The 19,241-nt window shown below is 48.7% G+C and overlaps 1 pseudogene; it reads right to left on the bottom strand.

Moving 5' to 3' along the window:
• Window positions 1-12,227: 12,227 nt before the first annotated feature.
• On the bottom strand, window positions 12,228-12,309 carry LOC138843923 (small nucleolar RNA U13; annotated as a pseudogene).
• Window positions 12,310-19,241: the final 6,932 nt, after the last annotated feature.

Raw genomic sequence — 19,241 nt, 5'->3', positions numbered from 1 at the left:
AGTGAAATGCTTGCAGAGTGACTACCACCTCTGACTCATTCAGTCCTTATGGAACACCTCCGAGGCAGATAGTATTATTGTCTTCTTTTTATGGATTGGACTTAGCTCAGCACTCTGTCTACAGTCACACACTAGCATGAGCCATGGCTGGGACAGAGCCCTCTCTAAAAGCCAGTGCTTGACATTGAGACTGAACCCCTCTACGAATGTCCCTAACGTAGAAGCAAGATATCACCATCTGCCTCTTTAGCCCAAGGTGTCCTTGCCTATCCTTTAGGATTAACCACTTATCAAAAGGAATTCACTGAATTGAGGGAGTGGTACATCTGGCCCTACAAGGTTCTAACCACCGGACTTAAGAAGTCATTTGCTTCTCCAGTAGGTAAAATCTTGTTGGCCAGTATTGTCTGGAGGAGTTTTGTTAGCTGAATTCCAGGTCCACGCCAAGAAATTCCAGGTCTAGGGAAGAATGTGACCACCAACTACATGTCACCCTGAAGACTGACTGAAGCTCACTGACAACTGATCGACTAAGGAAGGTCGTGAGCATCACTGACCAACCAAGAACTTGGACCCTATGTGAGCATGCACTTCTCAGCCCATTTCAGTCTGTAAGAAACTTTACCCCCAATTCCTGGGGAGCCCAGGAATTAAACGATAACTGCCTGATTCCTTGCTCTGCGCTTTATTTTTAATGATTTATTTTATTTATTTATTTGAAATGCAGAATTACAGAGAGGTGAAGCAGAGAGAGAGAGAGAGAGAGACAGAGAGAGAGAGAGAGAGACAGAGATGTCTTCCATCCACTGGTTCACTCCCCAAATGGCCACAACGGCTGGAGCCGTGCCGATCCGAAGCCAGGAGCTAGGAGCTTCTTCTGGGTCTTCCACATGGTGCTCTGCACTTTGCAAATAGATACCTACTTTCTTCTACCATACCAGTGTCAGTGATTGGCTTTTTGCCCCATGAGTGAGCAGACCCAAGTTTGGGGGTTCTGTGGCAACTCCTACAACTAGTATTGGGGGTTTGCCCTGCAAAAATATTACCATGCTCTGTGGCCAGATGCCCTTGAAGCCTTTAAGCAGCAAATGAAGGAGCTGGGGATGCTAACTGGCAGTCGGGTTGGCAGTGTGAACTCTAAGGTGCAGACTTTGTCTCTCTGCTTGAATTTCTTATTCATGTGTCCCATGCCTCTGGTTAGCTAGACTGGAGTACGGCTTATTCTTTTCCACTGATCTGCAGCACCTCCTGGTCTAGAATTAATTTTTCCTTAGGATCATAACATTGTGTTATGATTTTTATTTCAAAATTTTATTTTAGAGGGAGAGGGAGAGAATCATTGCCATCCATTGGCTCACTGCCCAAATGCCTTAGTGGTCCATGCTGGGTCAGGGCTGAAGCTGGGAACTCAATGTAGGTCTCCCATGTGGGTGGCAGGGATCCAATTACAGGGATCCAGTTATCCCCACTGCTTCTTGCTAATGTAGGAAGCTGGAGTCAGGAGCTGAAGCCAAGTGTTGAACCCAATTTCTAATATTTCCAATACAGAAAATTAGTGTCTTTTTTAAAAAGATTTATTTATTTGAAAGTCAGAGTTACACACAGAGAGGAGGAGAGATGGGGAGGGGGAGAGAAAAAGAGAGGACTTTCATTTGCTGTTTTGCTCTCCAGATGGCTGCAATGGCCGGAGATGGGTGGATCTGAAGCAGGAGCCAGGAGCTTCTTCCAGGTCTCCCACATGAGTGCAGGGGCCCAAGGACTTGGGCCATATTCCACTGCTTTCCCAGTCCATAGCAGAGAGATGGATGGGAAGCGGAGCAGTCGGGACTCAAACCGGCACCCTTATGGGATGCCGGCACTGCAGGTGGCAGCTTTACCCACTACACCACAGCGCCAGCCCCAGTCACTGCTTCTGATGCTAGCACCCCATATCAGAGTGCCGGTTCCAGTCCTGGTTACTCTGCTTTGAATCCAGCTGCCTGCTACTGTGTCTGGGACAGCAATGGAAAACAGCTCAACAATTTGTGTCCCTGCCGCCCATCTGGGAGACCTGGATGGAGTTCTTGGCGCCTGGCTCCAGCCTGAGCCAACCCCAGCTATTGTGGCCATTTGGGGAGTAAGCTAGCAGAGGGAAGATATTCTCTCTCTCTCTCTCTTTCAAATAAATAAATACAAATCTTTAAAGACTTAAAAGATCCCCCCTCATCCCCGGCATGTTCTTTGTAGGTAGTGGGCCCTCTTTAACCCCTCTGTGGCAACTTTGTACCCTGTTGGTTATTATAATGGTTATTATAATTTATATTATAATATAAATATAGTATCTTCCTCCTTCACTGTCCCTCGCCACTTTTTTGTTAGAGCAGACTGCCTGTTCATCAAGTTTTCCCTCCTGGGTCCCTTCTCATCAACTCTAACACACTTTCCTCTTTACAAGTAGATTTTGTGCAGTTAATTATGACTTGATTTTCATATTTTTTTCCTGCAGGAATTCTTTTCCAGAGGATTGTAGTGCTCCAAGCTTTGGGGAATGTTGATTCATTACCACCATTATGAAACGTGAGAGACTCTGTGACATGTCTTCCCCGTGATATCAACTTTAACTGTCATTTAAACAGAGTTCAAGTTTGAGTGATGGCCCTGTCTGTCGACTTGTATATTTATTTACTAATCTGTTAGGGAAAAAAATCATTAAATTCACACACATATTGAACAGTATAAAGAATTTGCTGCTTGACTATTCATGATTCCATAAAATGTTTTTTAGAAGATTTATTTATTTATTTGAAAGTCAGAGTTACAGAGAGAGCAGGAGAGACAGAAAAAAGAGAGATCTTCCATCACTCCCCAGCTGGCTGCGATGTCTGGGACTGGGCAATGTTGAGTCCAGGAGCCAGGAGCTTCTTCTGGGTCTCCCACGCAGGTGCAGGGGCCCAAGGACTTGGGCTGTCTTCCACTGCTTTCCCAGGCACATTAGCAGAAGCTGGATCAGAAGTGGGGCAACTGGGACTCAAACTGGCACCCAAATGGGATGCCTGCATCGCATGCCACACTCTACTGGCTATACCACAATACCAGCCCCTAAAACATCATTTTTTTAAAAAAAAATTGTGTCTACACTGAAACTGAGTTTGAAGTCCTTTCCAACATTAAGTACATTCTATTCTTCAGGAAACACAAAGTTTGGTGTGCACCAAAGGTGTGGTAAAGAGGAGAGGATTCATTTGTCCATTCACTCAACAAATATTTATTGCAGGCCTTCTGTGGGGCATTCTTCCCAACTTTAGGGATACTACTGAGCAGGTGAAATTCCCTGCACTCTTGTATGGTATACTCTAGTAGAGATGATAATCAGGTAATAAAGTAAACAAGTATGTAGGTGTGTCAGGCAGAAATGAGGAGGCAGAACACGAACAGGGAAGGGGAAGAAGGCAGGAGTGGGAGTCAGGGGCCAGAGCAAAAGGCCTTGAGGGGCAGGGAAGGCAAGGCTTTCATTCTACACCAAAATAAAGTCACTGGTTGTAGGAGAACAGGGGCCGGCGCCGTGGCTCACTTGGTTAATCCTCCGCCTGCGGCACCAGCATCCCATATGGGCGCCGGGTTCTAGTCCTGGTTGCCCCTCTTCCAGTCCAGCTCTCTGCTGTGGCCTGGGAGTGCAGTGGAGGATGGCCCAAGTGTTTGGGTCCCTGCACCCGCATGGGAGATCAGGAGAAAGCCCCTGGCTCCTGGCTTCTGATCGGCGCAGCACCGGCTGTAGCGGCCATTTGGGGGGTGAACCAACAGAAGGAATACCTTTATCTCTGTCTCTCTCTCTCACTGTCTATAACTCTACCTGTCAAAAAAAATAAAAAAAAAAAAGATTGTAGGAGAACAAAGGTGAGGGAGACCCATCAGGACCCCAAAGCAGTCATTCAGGTGAGAGAAGGAGGCTGGCAGTGTGTGTTTTGGGGTGTAGGGGTGGTAGTGACTGGGTCCTGGACATATTTCGGAAGTGTAGCTGACATTATTTGCTAAGGGGTGAGATGTAGAGAGGAAGCAAGAGAGGAGGCAGGGATGATGGTAGGGTCGTCAGCCTGGAAGCTGGAGACACCCTTTAGTGAGCTAGAGCCGGCACCAGGAGTAGCAGCTTGGAGCTGGGGACTGTTTGGACAGGTTGGCTTTGGCAGATCTACCAGACATCCAAGTGGAGATGGCAAACCAGATCCGTGCTTTCATGTTCAGCGGAAATAACTGTGGTGGAGAAAAGCTTGGGAGTTGAGTTTCCTATCAATGGCATCTTAGGCTGCTTCTGAGGTTAGACGAGGGCCCGGGAGTGTCTTCCACAGCTTCCCATACTGCATACGTCCTTTACTCTTTAGAGTTGAACAGAGGTGAAAGAAGAAAAGCTTTGGACAGACTGGTGGAATCCCTGCTCTACCACATAACAGCTGGGTAGCCTTGAGTGAGTAACTCAACTTCTCTGAGCCTCTACTTCGCCAGAGAACTGGTGATCAGCTGCACATATCCAGGGCTGTGTGGGGCTGGCATCTGACAATGGATGCGCAGTCTGCTTGCCCAGAACCAGGAAGGGATGAAGGATGTTAGCTTTTTCCCAGCCCCGATATGGCCTGCTTAAGTGCTATGCACAGCAAGTAATGGCTGGTTTCTCCTGGGGGAGGGGTAACCCAGGCACCTCCAGGGGGAGGCGGGAACACCAGGATGCTGTGGGGGAGCTCCATGGCGTGCGTGTAAGGTTGACTTTGTTCCCATCTTGGATACCTTGGCTGTTTCAGTCTTGGGACGGCTGTTGGCATTTAAGTATTTTCTTTCTTTATTTTTTTTAAAGACTAATGTTAGTTATTTGAAAGAGTTACAGAGAGAGGTAAAGACAGAGAGAGAAAGGTCTTCCATCCACTGGTTCGCTCCCCAAATGGCCACAACAGCCAGAGCTGAGCCGATTAGAAGCCAGGGGCCAGGAGCTTCTTCCAGGTCTCCCACATGTGTGCAAAGGCCCAAGGACTTGGGCCATCCTCCACTGCTTTCCCAGGCACATCAGCAGGGAATTGGATTGGAAGTGGAGCAGCCAGGATTTAAGTATTTTTAATAGCATTTAAGTATTTTAAATCGCACATAGTTATGGGGACATCTCAAAGGCATAAAAGCTTTGCCTAAAAAGATGAGCCCTGGATATCGATGAGCTTCTTGCCTCAGAAACAGTGACACTGAGAATCCTGTTGGCCCAGGTAAGGGAGTCCAGGTGGCTCCCTAGAGACAGGAGAGTCCATGTCGTTAACTTAATGAGGGGATCAGATTTGCCACCAATAAAAATCGCATAGTAATGTCAACATGTGGCATTTTGTTGACCTTCCAGGAGCCTGAGTTTTATCAGTTGGGGGTCTCTTTTTACCAGCTTGATTTCCGAGTAAGGGGTCCACACAGGCTGAAGCAGAAAGAGGAGGTGGGTGGTGGGACCCCAATTACAGATGAGGGGTCCCATCCTGCCTCTCAGGGAGGCAGCCCCTTCTCTGGATCCAACCACAGGGCCTGCACTGTGCCTCCTTCTCAGACTCTGGCAGGGCCCCCTGGCCCTAGACCCCGCACTGCACCTGAGGGCCTGGGCGCAGGACGGGTTTACAACAGCTTGTGTTTCCCCTGTGCCTTTTCCTGGGTTCCAGCTTAGAACCCTGAGGCTCAGCAGACACCGGAAGGGAGGGGAGGGGGGAGGAAAAGGGAGGAGGAGAGTAGAGGGGAAAGGAAAGGAGGAGGGGAGGGGGGAGTAGAGGGGGGTAAGAATGGAGGGGAGAGGAGGAGAGCACTACATTACTCCCATCATCTCTGTGCTGGAGACTTGGGACCAATTTTGTTTTTAAAACAAAGATTCATATTTTTTAAGTTATATTTTTTAAAAGATGATGATGGTTACACTTTATTTTATTTTTATTTTTAAAGATTTTATTTATTTATTTGAAAGGCAGAGTTAACGGAAGAGGGAGAGGGTGAGACAGAGAGAGGTCTTCCATTCACTGGTTCACTCCTTAAATGGCCACAACTCCAGAGCTGTGCCGACTGAAGCCAGGAGCCAGGAGCTTCTGGGTCTTCTACATGGGTGCAGGAGGCCAGGCACTTGGGCCATCTACTGCTCTCCCAGGTGCATTAGCAGGGAGCTGGATCAGAAGTGGAGTAGCTGGGACTTGAATTGGCACCCGTATGGGATGCCGGCGCCACAGGCAGAGGATTAACCTACTACGCCACAGCGTCGGCCTCTAGACCAATTTTTCTTAAAGGATAGGGCAACTCCATAAGGTTAAAGTCAAGAAACAAATTTAAAAAGTGCACTTTTTTTTTCCTGAAGGGCCAACATCCTAGAGCCACGTTCCACATGGACAGGGGGTTGTGTGCTCTTATTTCTCTCTCAAGCCCAGAAGGAGCCACGAGTTATTCCAGCCTGAGCCTGGGGTCTGATTCCCTGTGAAGTCGCAGGAGGCTTTCCTGAGGGGTGGCTGTGAGAGGGGACCTCAGGACAGGCAGGTACTCTGTTTTCCTTGAGGCCCTGGTGCTGCACAAAGGGAGGTGCATTAACGATAAGAAAAACAAAAACCTTTAAGTCATGATTACTTTTTTCTAGCTATCAAATAAAGATATGTTCATCAAGGTGGAAAAAGGCTTTGTGGATTCTAAAGTTCATACAATTTGGGGTAGTTTTTAAAGGAAAAAAATTACAAAATCAGCTCTGGTTTGATTATTTGTTTTTGAAGGGGCTCCTGCAAAGGAGAGAGCTGAGGGTCAGCTTCATTAGCTTCAGGTTGAATCTGCCCCTTCTTCCCATCCCGCCAGACAGCCTCGTCCTTTGGCAAATAGCAGCTTTCTTGAGATGTGGTTCACATACCACACAAGTCCCGTGTTTAAAGAAGGCAAGTGCATGGTTTCCAGAACATTCTCAGAGCTGTGCAACCCTTCCCATAATCCCTGTGGGACATTTCCATCCCATCCAGTTTGGTGGGGGACATGCCTGTGTTTCCAAGGAACAGAAAGGGGCTGGTGGGGCAGGAAAAAGATGAGAGTGAGAAAATGAGGACCGGCACATAACAGGTGTCAGATCGCGTGGGAATTCCAGCGCATTCTAAGGACTTTAGTCCCTCAGTGTTTTGGCCAAAGGGGCATTTTCAGCAGGGCAGTGTCACCTGTGAGTGCAGGGCTGGGCCATTTAGATATTTATAGCATCATCTGGGGGCCATACAAATTAATCAACTTAAAAGATTAGCCTGCTATAGATTTATTGAATTTTGCATCCCACCTGTGGTTGCCTTGGCAGGGCCAGACTAAATGATTTTCCAGGCTTTCTATGGCCCATGGGCTGGACATTCCCCCATCCCTGTAAAGACAGCTCTGACTGCTGCCCCGGACACAACCTGGAGGAGCAGGGGCAGAAGCATTGTGCCTGGTCCAAAGGCTGTGGCAACGATCTGGGGGGTAGGTGATGGTGGTTCAGAGTAGCGCGGTAGTAGTACTGGGAATGGTTAGATTCTGGATTTGTTTATTTTAAAGGAAACTGAGATAGTATTTGTTGATGTGTCGGTTGTGAGATTTGGGACAAAAAGACAAAACCACAATGACAGCTAGGTTTTGGGGCTAAGTGGCTGGCCAATCACAGAGATGGAAAAAAACTCATGGCCTCATGGCTTAGCAGGTTTGGCAGGGAGGTGCGGACTCATGTAAGTGCTACTCTTTTAAGAGATTTAACCAAGTAAGGAAGGAGAGACACAGGTGGTAGCTGTATAGGAAATGAGATTGAGTGGGTTAAGGGCAGAGAGAATGGCGGGTTTCAATGCTGATGGGATCCGTTCAATAGAGAGAGAAATGGCTGGTGCAGACAAAGGGAGGGGAAGGCTGAAGCCAGGCAAGTGGGTGGTGGTGGGCATGGCTGTAACCCTTAAGCGCAGGGCTTGCTGTTCTGTAGTTGGAGGGGAGGGAGCAGGCAGGGGAGCAGAGTGGGAGTGCTCTTCGCAGAGCTTCAGGAAGCCCGAGAGCAAGGGTCTGGGAGGAGAGCTGAGGCTGGAAGGGAGCACGCACGCCGTGGGAAGGGAAGGCCGGGGGAGCTCCCTAGGATGTCCGGGAAGATTGAGGCCCCCCGAGGGTCGTGTTGGCTTTCCTTCAGCTGGGTCAGCTGCGGGGTGCAGGTTTAAGGTGGGGGGAGAGTTGGGTTTTACCAGGGTTGAAGAGTAAGTAAGCCTGGTTCAAGGAAGGAAGTCTGAGAGAGTATTATTGACCACAGATAGGAAAAAAAAATGCATGATGATACATTTCTGTACTTCTGTTTTGAAAAGGTATCTATTTATTTGAAAGGCAGAGAGGTAGAGAGAGGGAGATCCACTGGTTTCCGTCCCCCAAAACCTGCAGCAGCTGTGGCTGGGCCAGGCTGAAGCCAGGAGCCAGGAAATCCATTTGGGTTCCCGTGGGGGTGCAGGAACCCAAGTTCATGGGTCACCCTGTGCTGCCTCCCAGGTGCACGGCAGGAAGCTGGATGACAAGCAGAGCTGGGACTTGGTTCCAGGTACTCCATCTGGGAGGTGAGCATCGGAAGCCGCATTTAACCTGCTGGGCACAGTGCCTGCTGGAATTTGCTAAGGAGCAGGAGGGAAGAAGGGACATGGGGTGGGGGTGGGGGATGAGGGACAGTGAACAGCTGCAGGACCAATGGATTCCAAATGTCAGTGTAGATGCTGAAGCACAGCAGTGTTCCTTGTTTGTTTTCGGCACCTGGGGGCAATGGGTGCAGTTAGAAACGTACAGAACTGAAGCCACACGAACATGAATCCAGTGTCTCAGCTCAGTCACTCAAGAGAGGCTTAGCCGAGCCTTGTTCTCTCTTTCCTTTAGAGTTAAGTGAGCTGTCATTTGGAAGGCCCCCACGGATGGCCGCAGAGGGTGGCACTTGGTGGGGGAAATCCCATGTCCTCTGCGCACTGCACATCCCCTTGACTTTTGGAACAAGTCCTCCAACCTGCAGGGAAAGAACTTAAATGTTTATTTACATTATCGAATCACTTATTGCTCATATTAATAATTTTTTGTTATTAATTACTTAATTAATCATTTAAACCACACTTTGAAGAGAGTCATTGATGAGAAATTAGTTTAAAAGGTAAAGCGAGGGAGGGAAGTTAGAGGGAAGTTGGCCCATGGGCACCAAGCACGGTCAGATAGAAGTCACAGTTCTAGTGTGCACAGCTCAGCAGGGTGACTGCACTTCACAATAACAGATGATACTCTGTGTAAAGAACCGGAAGTGAGGTGTTGGCAGCCTCCAAACACAAATAAAAGATAAGAAAATGCTAATTGCCCAATTTGATCAGTTTCTACTGTGTACATGTGTTGAAATATTACACAGTACCCCCACAAAAATGTACACATTTTTTGTTGTTACAAGTTAAACAAAAATTTTAAAACATTTTAAATTAAAAATATATTTAAGGAGACAGAAAGGATAAGGGGAAAACATAAGTATAGCCCCCAAAATTCAAAGGTGAAAAATGGAGGCAGGAGAGAAGGGGAGAGGAGATGAGAAATTCAACTGTGGCCTTGGCCAAGGAAGCGCCCTTGGTCTGCTCTTTAACTTGCGCTCAGTTTCCCCTCCCCCTTTCCATTTACTCTGCATGGATAAGAGGCAAGAATTAGGCTCCAGGGCTGTGCATCAGGTGCTAGCTTCCATTCCTGTGCCTGGGATAGTGGATTTGACCTCAAGATAAGGTCTTTCTTTTTTTAATTTCAAGTTTATATATTTATTTTTAAAAGATTTAGTTATTTGAAAGGAAGAGTAACAGAGAGAGAGGGAAAGACAGATCTTCCATCCGCTGGTTCATCCCCACATGTATGCAATGGCAAGGGTGGGACCAGTCCAAAGCCAGAAGCCAGGAGTTTCATCCGGGTCTTCCAAGTTGGTAGCAAGGCCCCAAGCACTTGGACTATCTTCTGCTGCTTTCCCTGCACATTAGCAGGGAGCTGGCTTGGAAGTGGAGCAGCCAGGACAAGAGCCAGCACCAGTAGGTGGCCGCTGATTCTGCTGTGCCACACCAGGGGCCCTAAGATAAGGTCTTTCTTAAGCAAAAGTTTGGTGGGGGGGTCCTTCCGGAGGAGGGTTGTCCTGGAGGCATTTGTGGTGCCCATATTTTGGGGAGGCAGGTGCAGACAAGATTAGTACCTGACCCTGTCCACAGAAGGGTGTGACAGCTTCTTTCTCATTTCTCTCCCCGGTATTCATGTTTTGCTTCGGGATCTAGGCATCGTGTTCTCCTAAAGCGTGGTCCCTAGAAAGTGCTAGAAAGTAAATGTTCGTGAGAGATTCAGCTTGGGGAGGTGTGCAGTGGGAATGCTGTCCTCCCACAAGGGTGACCCTGAAGGAAGCAGAGACAATCACCTTCCACCCCCGCCCACCTGCATTCAGGTTCCGGCCTGGTGGGCGTGCCTCTCTGAGCCGGATTCTCCTTTGGTAAAATGCATAAAATGCGCGGTGCTCGCCTGGGTCTGCAGCCCTTGCTTTCCGTTCCTTCCTCTCCCAGAGAGCAGCTTCGCTGAAGGCAGGGGCAACTCTGGATTCCCTGTTGTGTCCCTGGAACTTCGCACGGAGCTTGTCACTCAGCTCAAGTGAGTTCCAGGTCCGCCAAGAGACTGAAGAGCTCTTTCCGACCTGTGTCAGGTTACCAAAAGCTCTGCGGTTTTAATCAGGTTTGCCTTTAAAAAAAAAAAAAATCTCGTCGTCCAAGGCCTCTCTGCTGGGAGTGATTTCCCTGTGACAAGCTTCTCGCTCAGACCAGGGCTCAGCCACAGCTTCAGTGGGCGATTCTCTTACCCTGAGGATTAGTCCTGGGGACCTCCTGCTATTTAAGGTCTGGTACAACGCCCGCCGCGTGAGTATCTTGAAGGAACGGAAATCCCAGGAAAGCGGTGGAGACCCCTTCTGCACTGAGGTTGCACAGAAGGCCATCTGTGGGCACACGTCCTTTCTTGCTCTGTTGCCTGCTGGCTGCCAGGGAGCCACTTGCTGTGTTGTGACAGGTCCCAGGGAGGCAAGGCGCTGATGGAAGCCTCTGGCCAACAGCCAGCGCAGAGCCAAGGTCCTCGGAACACCTGTGAGGAGCGGGCCCGATGACAACCACCTGAGTGAGCCAGGGCGGGGACGCTGTGCCCTTGAACCTGGAGATGCCTGCAGCCCCGGGCGGTCCTTGGCTGCAGCCGGCAGCGGCAGATGCTGAGCCGCGCACCACCAGCTAAGCTGCCTCTGGGTTCCTGACCCACAGACACTGGGACACAGCCAATGTGTGCTTTTTTAAGTCAGTGAATTTTTATGCGGACAAATGAAATAAATTTATAAGTTGAAGAGCACAGTTTTGTTTAAAAGGAAGAAGACAGGAGGCAGCCCCTTCTTGGGAGAGGGTAAGTGAAACACAGTGGTTACCGGCCTGGCTTTAAAGTTATCATGGGGGCCGGTGCTGTGGTGTAGCGGGTAAAGCTGCCACCTGAAGCACCAGCATCCCATACGGGCACCGGTTCAAGTCCCGGCTGCTCTGCTTCTGATCCAGCTCTCTGCTGTGGCCTGGAAAAGCAGTAGAAGATGGCTCAAGTCCTTGGGCTCCTGCACCCATGTGGGAGGCCCGGAAGAAGCTCCTGGCTCCTGGCTTCGGATCAGCGCAGCTCCAGCCAATGCAGCCATTTGGAAAGAGAACCAGTGGATAGAAGACCTTTCTCTCTGCCTCTGCTTCTCTGTAACTCTGCCTTTCAAATAAATAAATCTTAAATAACAACAACAAAAATAGTTACAATGGACATGAGCTGGAGCTTTGGGGCTGTGCTGAGTTGCTCTGTGACCTTGGGCAAATTACCTGAACTCCATCATTAAGAGGTAGCTTCAAAAAATTCATGGAAAATGTTTGTCATTTTTTTAAAAGATTATTTGTTTATTTGAAAGGCAGAGTTACAGAGAGAGGAAGAGATGGAACAAGAGAGACCTTCCATCCACTGGTTCACTCCTCAAATGGCTATGATGGCCAAGTTTAAGTCAGGAGCCTGGAACTCCATCCAGATCTCCCCCCTGGGTGGCAGGGACCATCTTCCACTGCCTTCCTAGGTGCATTGGCAGGGAGCTGGACTGGAACTGGAGCAATCGGAATTTGAACCAGCGCTCATATGGGATCCTGGCATTGCAGGTTGCACCACAATCCTGGCCCCTGTATGCCATCTTTTTTTTTTTTTTCTTATGTCAGATGGGTACTGTGCTGATAACATCTCACAGAATTGTGTATACACTCAGTCATCACGCTTGTGAACCACAGAAAAGATCCGTATGCCATTTTTAAATTCCATTTTCCTTGAACTGGTTGAAACCCCTGGTGTCAGCTCCCTTGTTTGTTAACTAAGTAAGGCCTCACTTTGTTGTGATAATTAAATGAGAGGCGCATATAAAGCATTGGTCTCCACAGTATTCAGTAAGCACAAGCGGAAGAAAGATCAAACAGGGACCCAGAATCCCAGGGCTGAGCGCCCCCCAGCAGTGTGGGAAGGGCGCACTCCACCCTCAGCTTATCTGGTATTTGGAGGGACTCCTGTCTGAGCTCCTAATTGTGAAATCATCACAGATCTTCCTTGCCACCCACAAGTTCGCTGTCGAAATTCCTGCTGGTTTCGATTTTCATTCTTCAATATTTTTTGGATGGAAATAAACCATGTGCAGTTGGGACCTGTGGAGACTCCAGCCATGCAAAAGGCTTCTCAACAGGAGCCCGGCTCCCCCTGGGAAGCCAGGCTTCCTCCCACCCACCTTCCCAGGCCTTCCAGGAGAGCTGCTTTAGGCTAGCTCAGGAAGGTGGCCTGCACAAATGCAGCCGCCCAGGACACACGCATAGGACCCTCCTGTCTCCTATGCAAGGCTCCAGGCCTCTGGGGTAGAAGGAGGGAACTGGCTTCTCCCTCCCAGGCTGGGGGGCAAAGGGGCTCCTGGACAGGTCTGGTGGCTGCACCCTGGGAGAAAGACACAGAGGGGTGGGGCGGAGAGGGAGCAAGAAACAGAGAGCAATGAGCAGGGGGAGGGAAGTGGGGGTGGGGGAGGATGGAGGGAGCACACACAGCAAGAAGTCCCTGCCTGTTGTAAACCCCTCTTGGAAGGGACATGCCGTCTCTCCCACCCTGTCCACCATGGGCCAGTCTCTAGAAGCAGCCACAATCAGGGGGAGGGACAGGCATGAACCAAACGAAGCAGCCGCCAAGGCGATTGGTACACTGGTGGACGTCCTGCTGACAAAGCCACCCAACTCCTATATGGAATGACTCTCCTTGATTTTCTTTTTAAAGATTTATTTATTTGTTTGAAAGGCAGAGTTACAGAGAGGCAGAGGTGGGGTGGGGGTGGTGGAGAGAGAGAGGAGGAAGGGGTCTTCCATCTGCTGGTTCATTCCCCAGATGTCCTCAGCGGCAGGAGCAGCGCTGATCTGAAGCCAGGAGCCAGGAGCTTCTTCCGGGTCTCCCATCCGGGTGCAGGGGCCCAGGGACTTGGGCCATCTTCCACTGCTTTCCCAGGCCGAAACAGAGAGCCGGATTGGAAGTAGAGCAGCGGGGACTTGAACTAGTGCCCATATGGGATGCCAGCACTGCAGGCAGCGGTTTTACCTGCTACGCCACAGTGCCGGCCCCAACAAATCTATATTTTAAAGATATGAAACTTCCCTCCATTCTCTCCACCTCATTTACACTGGTCTCAATTTCACAACCAAAAATTAATATCTCTGTCTCCTAGCACATAGTTTAAAAAGCATGCTGAAGGGCTGGCACTGTGGCGCAACAGGTTAAAACCCCAGCCTGAAGCGCCCGTATCCCATATGGGCGCTGGTTCTAGTCCCAGCTGCTCCACTTCCGATCCAGCTCTCTGCTATGGCCTGGGAAAGCAGTAGAAGATGGCCCCCAAGTCCTTGGGCCCCTGCACCCATGTAGGAGACCCAGAAGAAGCTCCTGGCTCCTGACTTCGGATTGGCTTAGCTCCAGCCATTGTGGTCATTTGGGGAGTAAACCAGCAGATGGAAGATCTCTCTCTCTTTTTCTCTCTGTAACTCTAATTTTCAAATAAGTAAAAATAAATCTTATTAAAACAAAAAAGCGTGTTGAAAATATATTTCTTTTTATCACAAGCAGAGGTGCTGTAGATCTTGATCCTTAGACAGATTTATTGACCAGTTAATCCAATAAATTTGCAGCCTAAGAGTCACGTGCTCCTCACTATGTGATGAGCTACAGAGTTGCCTGTTGGAGGGATTTTTTTTTAATTTTTCTTTCCAGTTATGTGAGCAGGGAAATGACTCATAGTAAAGAGCCTGAATCCATCACAGACCTAAGGCAGTCAGGATTGGCCAGGTGATCTAAATCTGGCCAGAAGCGTGCCAACAGGTACAGGGATGCCCCAGGTGAGTATCCTTACCTGCCAGACGGCCGTGCAGGGGTCACACACTCCAACAGAGCTTGGGCTCCATGCTCCTCTTCAGGCTCAGCTGTTCAGGCTCAATTCTGGGTTTTCTCAATGACAATTTCCCACATTCAGGAAGAGGCAAAGAGACTCAGGCCTATCTCGGTCTTCCCTTCCGGCACTGGCCAGAAGCATTCCTGAAGGCATAGCCAGGGCTGTCAGCACCTCCCAGCAAGGTTCCCAGGTGCAAGGGGCTTCAGGGACACACTTGGAAGCCTATGGTGTTGGGAGATCAGGAAGATCCTGCTCTTTGGCCTGGACCATCCCTAACCATTGCAGCCATTCAGGGAGTGAACCAACAGATGGAAAATCTCTCTGTCTTCCCTCTATCTTTCTGTAGCTGTGCCTTCCAAATAAACAAGATAAATCTTTTTTTTTTTTTTTTTTTTAAGTAAGGCTTGTTTTGAATTTTGGGGAAGAACCTAAGGAGAGAGTCCGGGGAAGGAGTGCTGCAGACACACACACACACACACACGCACAACTTGTGCCATCCAACTCTGATCATGGGGGAGTGGACACTGCAGGTCCAGCAAGGAGCAGAAGCAAAGGAGTGGAGACATGGGACAGGGGGTGCTCAGGGGAGAAGCAAGGTAGTTCGATAAGCACAGCAGGGAAAGCAGATCAGGGTCTTGTGTCGCTCCTGCATTCGCAGAGGAACGACACTGGACCCTGCGCTGTTCTTTCTGCCTGGCTCTTCCTGGGTTAGCTGCCGGCCCCTCCACCTCCGCGGAGGAGCGGCACACCGCCGGCCGGCTCTCTCGGGGGCTGCTCAGATGTTCCTGGTGCATGTTGTCTCTCTCCTCCTTTATAGTCCTCTTCCACCAATCCCAACTCTGCTACCCACACGCCAAGCACACTGCTCTCCTCCAATAAGGAGCAGGATCAGCTCCTGCAGCTTATCAGTCAAACTGATGAGGCAGCTGCGTAGAGGTTGTTTGCTCCCTCTCAGCGCCATATTGTGGGAGAGCAGATGCATAGAGTAAGTCTTAATTCCAGTAACTTAGTCTAGTCTCAGTTGCTCCCCACAGTCTTGGATTTGGTAAGTTTCAAAATGATGTTAATGGGGTCTTTTTACTTGATTCTTTCCATCCCCTGATGGTTGCCCAAATTTGGAGCTGAGGATGGTGAAGCAGCTCTTTGCTTGAACATCCTCGCTAACTGCTAGAGAGGAATGGGAAATGGTGGTCAGCAGACCCTAAGCTTTGGAGAGACAGGAAGAGTCCCCCTGACCTACATGGACTCAGAAGACTGTGGCTGGTGGCTCTGGGTACCTTCCACTTCTCCTCTGTCTCCATGACTCAAATAGTGGTGGTTTCCAGCTCCATGGCCTCGGGGCACCCAGAGGAGGCTGCCCAGCTTTGTGACTTCAGAACGTGGAAGACAGAAGAACCGGAGTTGGATCAGACAGGGCCCTGGAGAGGTTGCTGCTGAGTATGGGTGAGTCAAGAAGCCCGCAGCGCCTGGGTCTCGGGCATGGCTCATACCCCTCACACGCAGGTTCAACAATGTTTTTACTTTGTTTGCAAGGGGGACTCCTTTAGTGTAGTGCAAGTTCAGCAAATTATTGGGGCTCTAAATGCCTCTTTTATTCCAGTTAATCAGATTATATTGACTGATTAAATGCGATTTGTTATTAACATTCACTTAGGAGCAGCTGAGAACTTTATTAATAAGTCATTATGTTGGAGACTTTAAATACCTGGTGTTCAAAAGCAATTCCAAATGCCTTTGTATTGTAAACTTTTGGACTCCCTAAGGAAATAGCTTATGCCTGGTGTGTTGCATTCCTTTAATGCTCAAAGACATCATAGGAAAAAAACTCAGAACGTGCCCCAATCCTTCAATAAGTCAGTTCTTGCCTTGTTCTGGAAGGCGTGTTCTTTAGTTTGATTAGGATTTTCCCCCATCCTTTCTCTAGAAGAATTGCAACCCTGAGCAGCTCTCGGTAAAGAAAAGCATAATAAATATTAGTGAGGCACATTTGCTGAGAGCTCCTGCCTCCCATGACTTTGCCATCTGGTAGTGGATGAAGAACATGTACACACACGATAACACTTTCAAGGGTACCCAGAGAGTAAGGCACACAGGGTGGAAGCCAAGTGTCGCATAATCAAGCATGTTCAAAAGCCGATAGGCAACTTCCAGAGAGAAGTGGAGGATGGTACCAGGAGGTGGGAAGCCGGGTGAGCCTGCTGTACGGAGGAGTGGGTCTGTCTACAGGCCGTCCTTGCAATTGCCCAAAGCATCTGAGGGCTGAGTCATGCCCAGTAGCTACTGTAATCACCAATATTTGAGGTGAAAAGGCAAATACGGTGGATTGAAACTGGCAAGCAGGTGGATGCGTGTTGCCTGCCCCGGCTGACTTGAGGGAGCAGCTTCCTTGGCTGACAGTGGGCACCAGAGCAGCTGCCCAGTTTTACCAAGGACACCCAAAGGCTCAGGAACCCGTGACATAACATCCATGGATATGCGTTTGAAGGTGAGACTGGAACTATGGATACTGATGGAGAGTCTTTTTGAGAACTAGCTGGGTATCTTGATAGCTTCTCCCACCCAGCGTAGCTCAGGGACTGTTCATTTATCCTGGCAGGAGAAGGGTGTTCTTTTCTACAGGGAGTGAGAAAGGGGAGTCTCTGGCCTGGAGAAAACCAGGCAGGTTGATGGTGGAGACTGCACAGACAGGTAAATTGACTTCCTGCTGTCTTTCCTCACTAAGCTTTTAGAATAGTGAAAGCCAGGTCTAAAACCTCCAGGCAAGAAATCCCATAATCCTCCCCGAGAATCTGGCCAGTTCAGGAAGAAAGCCCTGAAGACACTAATATCAGAGGTTCTCTAAGGGAATGGCCCAGTCAGATCACCTTATGCTGAAGCCCACATCCAATAAGCTCCACCCATGTTCTGAGAACTCCTCTTACATATGCGCCGAACAGAAAGGTTACTAGAAATCTGAGACAAGTCTCTAAAAATAAAGATGGACACCTGTGGTGGAATGAGAAGGCCATGCCAAGATGGCCGCTGGCAAGCAAGCGTCAGTTACTCAGGAATGGCTTTGAAACCCACCTGGCAACGGAGCCTGCCTGGCAACAGGCTGTGATTGGATGGCTTTGGAAACTGCCTGGCAACAGGCTGTGATTGGTTGGGGCATAGACCGCCCCTTGACCGGATTGGCTGGTCTTGGCTATATAAGCTGTTGTTCTAACTGAAATAGACGAGTCTGCGGGCTGCTTGCCTCAAGCCCGCTTTCATCCAACTCCCGGGGTCTGTGTGTTAACTCCGCACCTCTTGCCCCCACCACGCTCCTCCTCTCAGAAACGAATCCACTGCAACATTGTTGAGAAATCAACTGCAACAGAAACCCAAACAAACAAATGACAAAAAAGGATTTGGAAGAAACAGAGATTATGTGTGAAAGAACACTTACAAGTATAATTAATATTCTCAGAGAAAGCACCCATGAAACAAGAATAGAATGCTATAAAAAAAAAAAAGCAAGGGAGTTAAAAAGAGTTTTTAGGAATTAAAGATTATCTCTGCAAAGGAAAGCTCACTAGAGGGGATAGAAGAAAAAAGTTGAGGAAACACCTCAAAAAGTACAAAAGAAAGGAAAAAGTAGGGTAAAAAAGGAAAAATAAGACTAGAAAAATGAGATTAAGTCACTGGTAATTCAAGAAAGTGTCACAGAACAGAAGCAGACAGAACAATGGTGAAAATAATCCCCCATCATGAGCTTTCAGACTACCTAAAAGGAGAAAAACCTATATGCCAGAAAACCAAGCTACATACAAAGGATTATAAATCGGAGTCATTTTATGTTTCTCAACAGTTCTGAAATCCATACAGCGATGGATCAATGCCATCATGTGTTGGAGGTGAAGTTATTTCTAGGCTAGGGTTCTATATTCAGTTAAATGTCAGCCAAATGAGAGGCTAGCATAAAAAGATTCTCAAAAGACTTAATTCCTAAGTATTCCTTCTTGAAAATTTCCTGGGGGGTTTAACAAAGAAAGAGGGAGACAAGGGGTTTAGGAGGCAGAAGATCAAACCTGGAGGACGAGAGCCAGGCAACTGGATCATCTGGAGCAGTGAGCAGCCCAGGAGAGACAGCTTCAAGGCAGAAGGCATAGAGAGTGGGTGCATCAGCATGGCTTGATTTAGACAACCGGATGTCTTCAGACCGTTTTTAAAGAAATTGGTAGAGAAGTTGACATTGACTCAATGACTAGTCATACAAAATCAGGCAAACAAAGAAAATGATATAACTGGAGAAGGACAAGTTTACGTGAGAAGAAATCAGAGAACGTTATTATAATAAAGAAGTCATTGTATTGATCTAACAAACAATGCACACAGGCCAGCGCCGTGGCTCACTAGGCTAATCCTCCACCTGCGGCGCCAGCACCCCAGGTTCTAGTCCCTGTCGGGGCGCTGGATTCTGTCCCGGTTGCTCCTCTTCCAGTCCAGCTCTCTGCTGTGGCCCGGGAAGGCAGTGGAGGATGGCCCAAGTCATTGGGCCGTGCACCCACATAGGAGACCAGGAGGAGGCACCTGGCTTCTGGCTTCAGATTGGTGCGGCACGCTGGCCATAGCGGCCATTTTGGGGGTGAACCAATGGAAGGAAGATCTTTCTCTCTGTCTCTCTCTCTCACTGTCTAACTCTGCCTGTCAAAAAAAAAAATGTACACATACATGACGATAGATCGATAGTTATATTGAGAAGCTGCCTGTGTGTTCATGGCTGTGGAAATGAAGCAAAATTCTCATC

The sequence above is a fragment of the Oryctolagus cuniculus genome, chromosome 9 (genome assembly GCF_964237555.1).
Source record: "Oryctolagus cuniculus chromosome 9, mOryCun1.1, whole genome shotgun sequence".
Classification (NCBI taxonomy): Eukaryota; Metazoa; Chordata; class Mammalia; order Lagomorpha; family Leporidae; genus Oryctolagus; species Oryctolagus cuniculus.
Note: the sequence above shows the minus strand (reverse complement) of the source record. Positions and strands in the feature narration are given on the sequence as shown.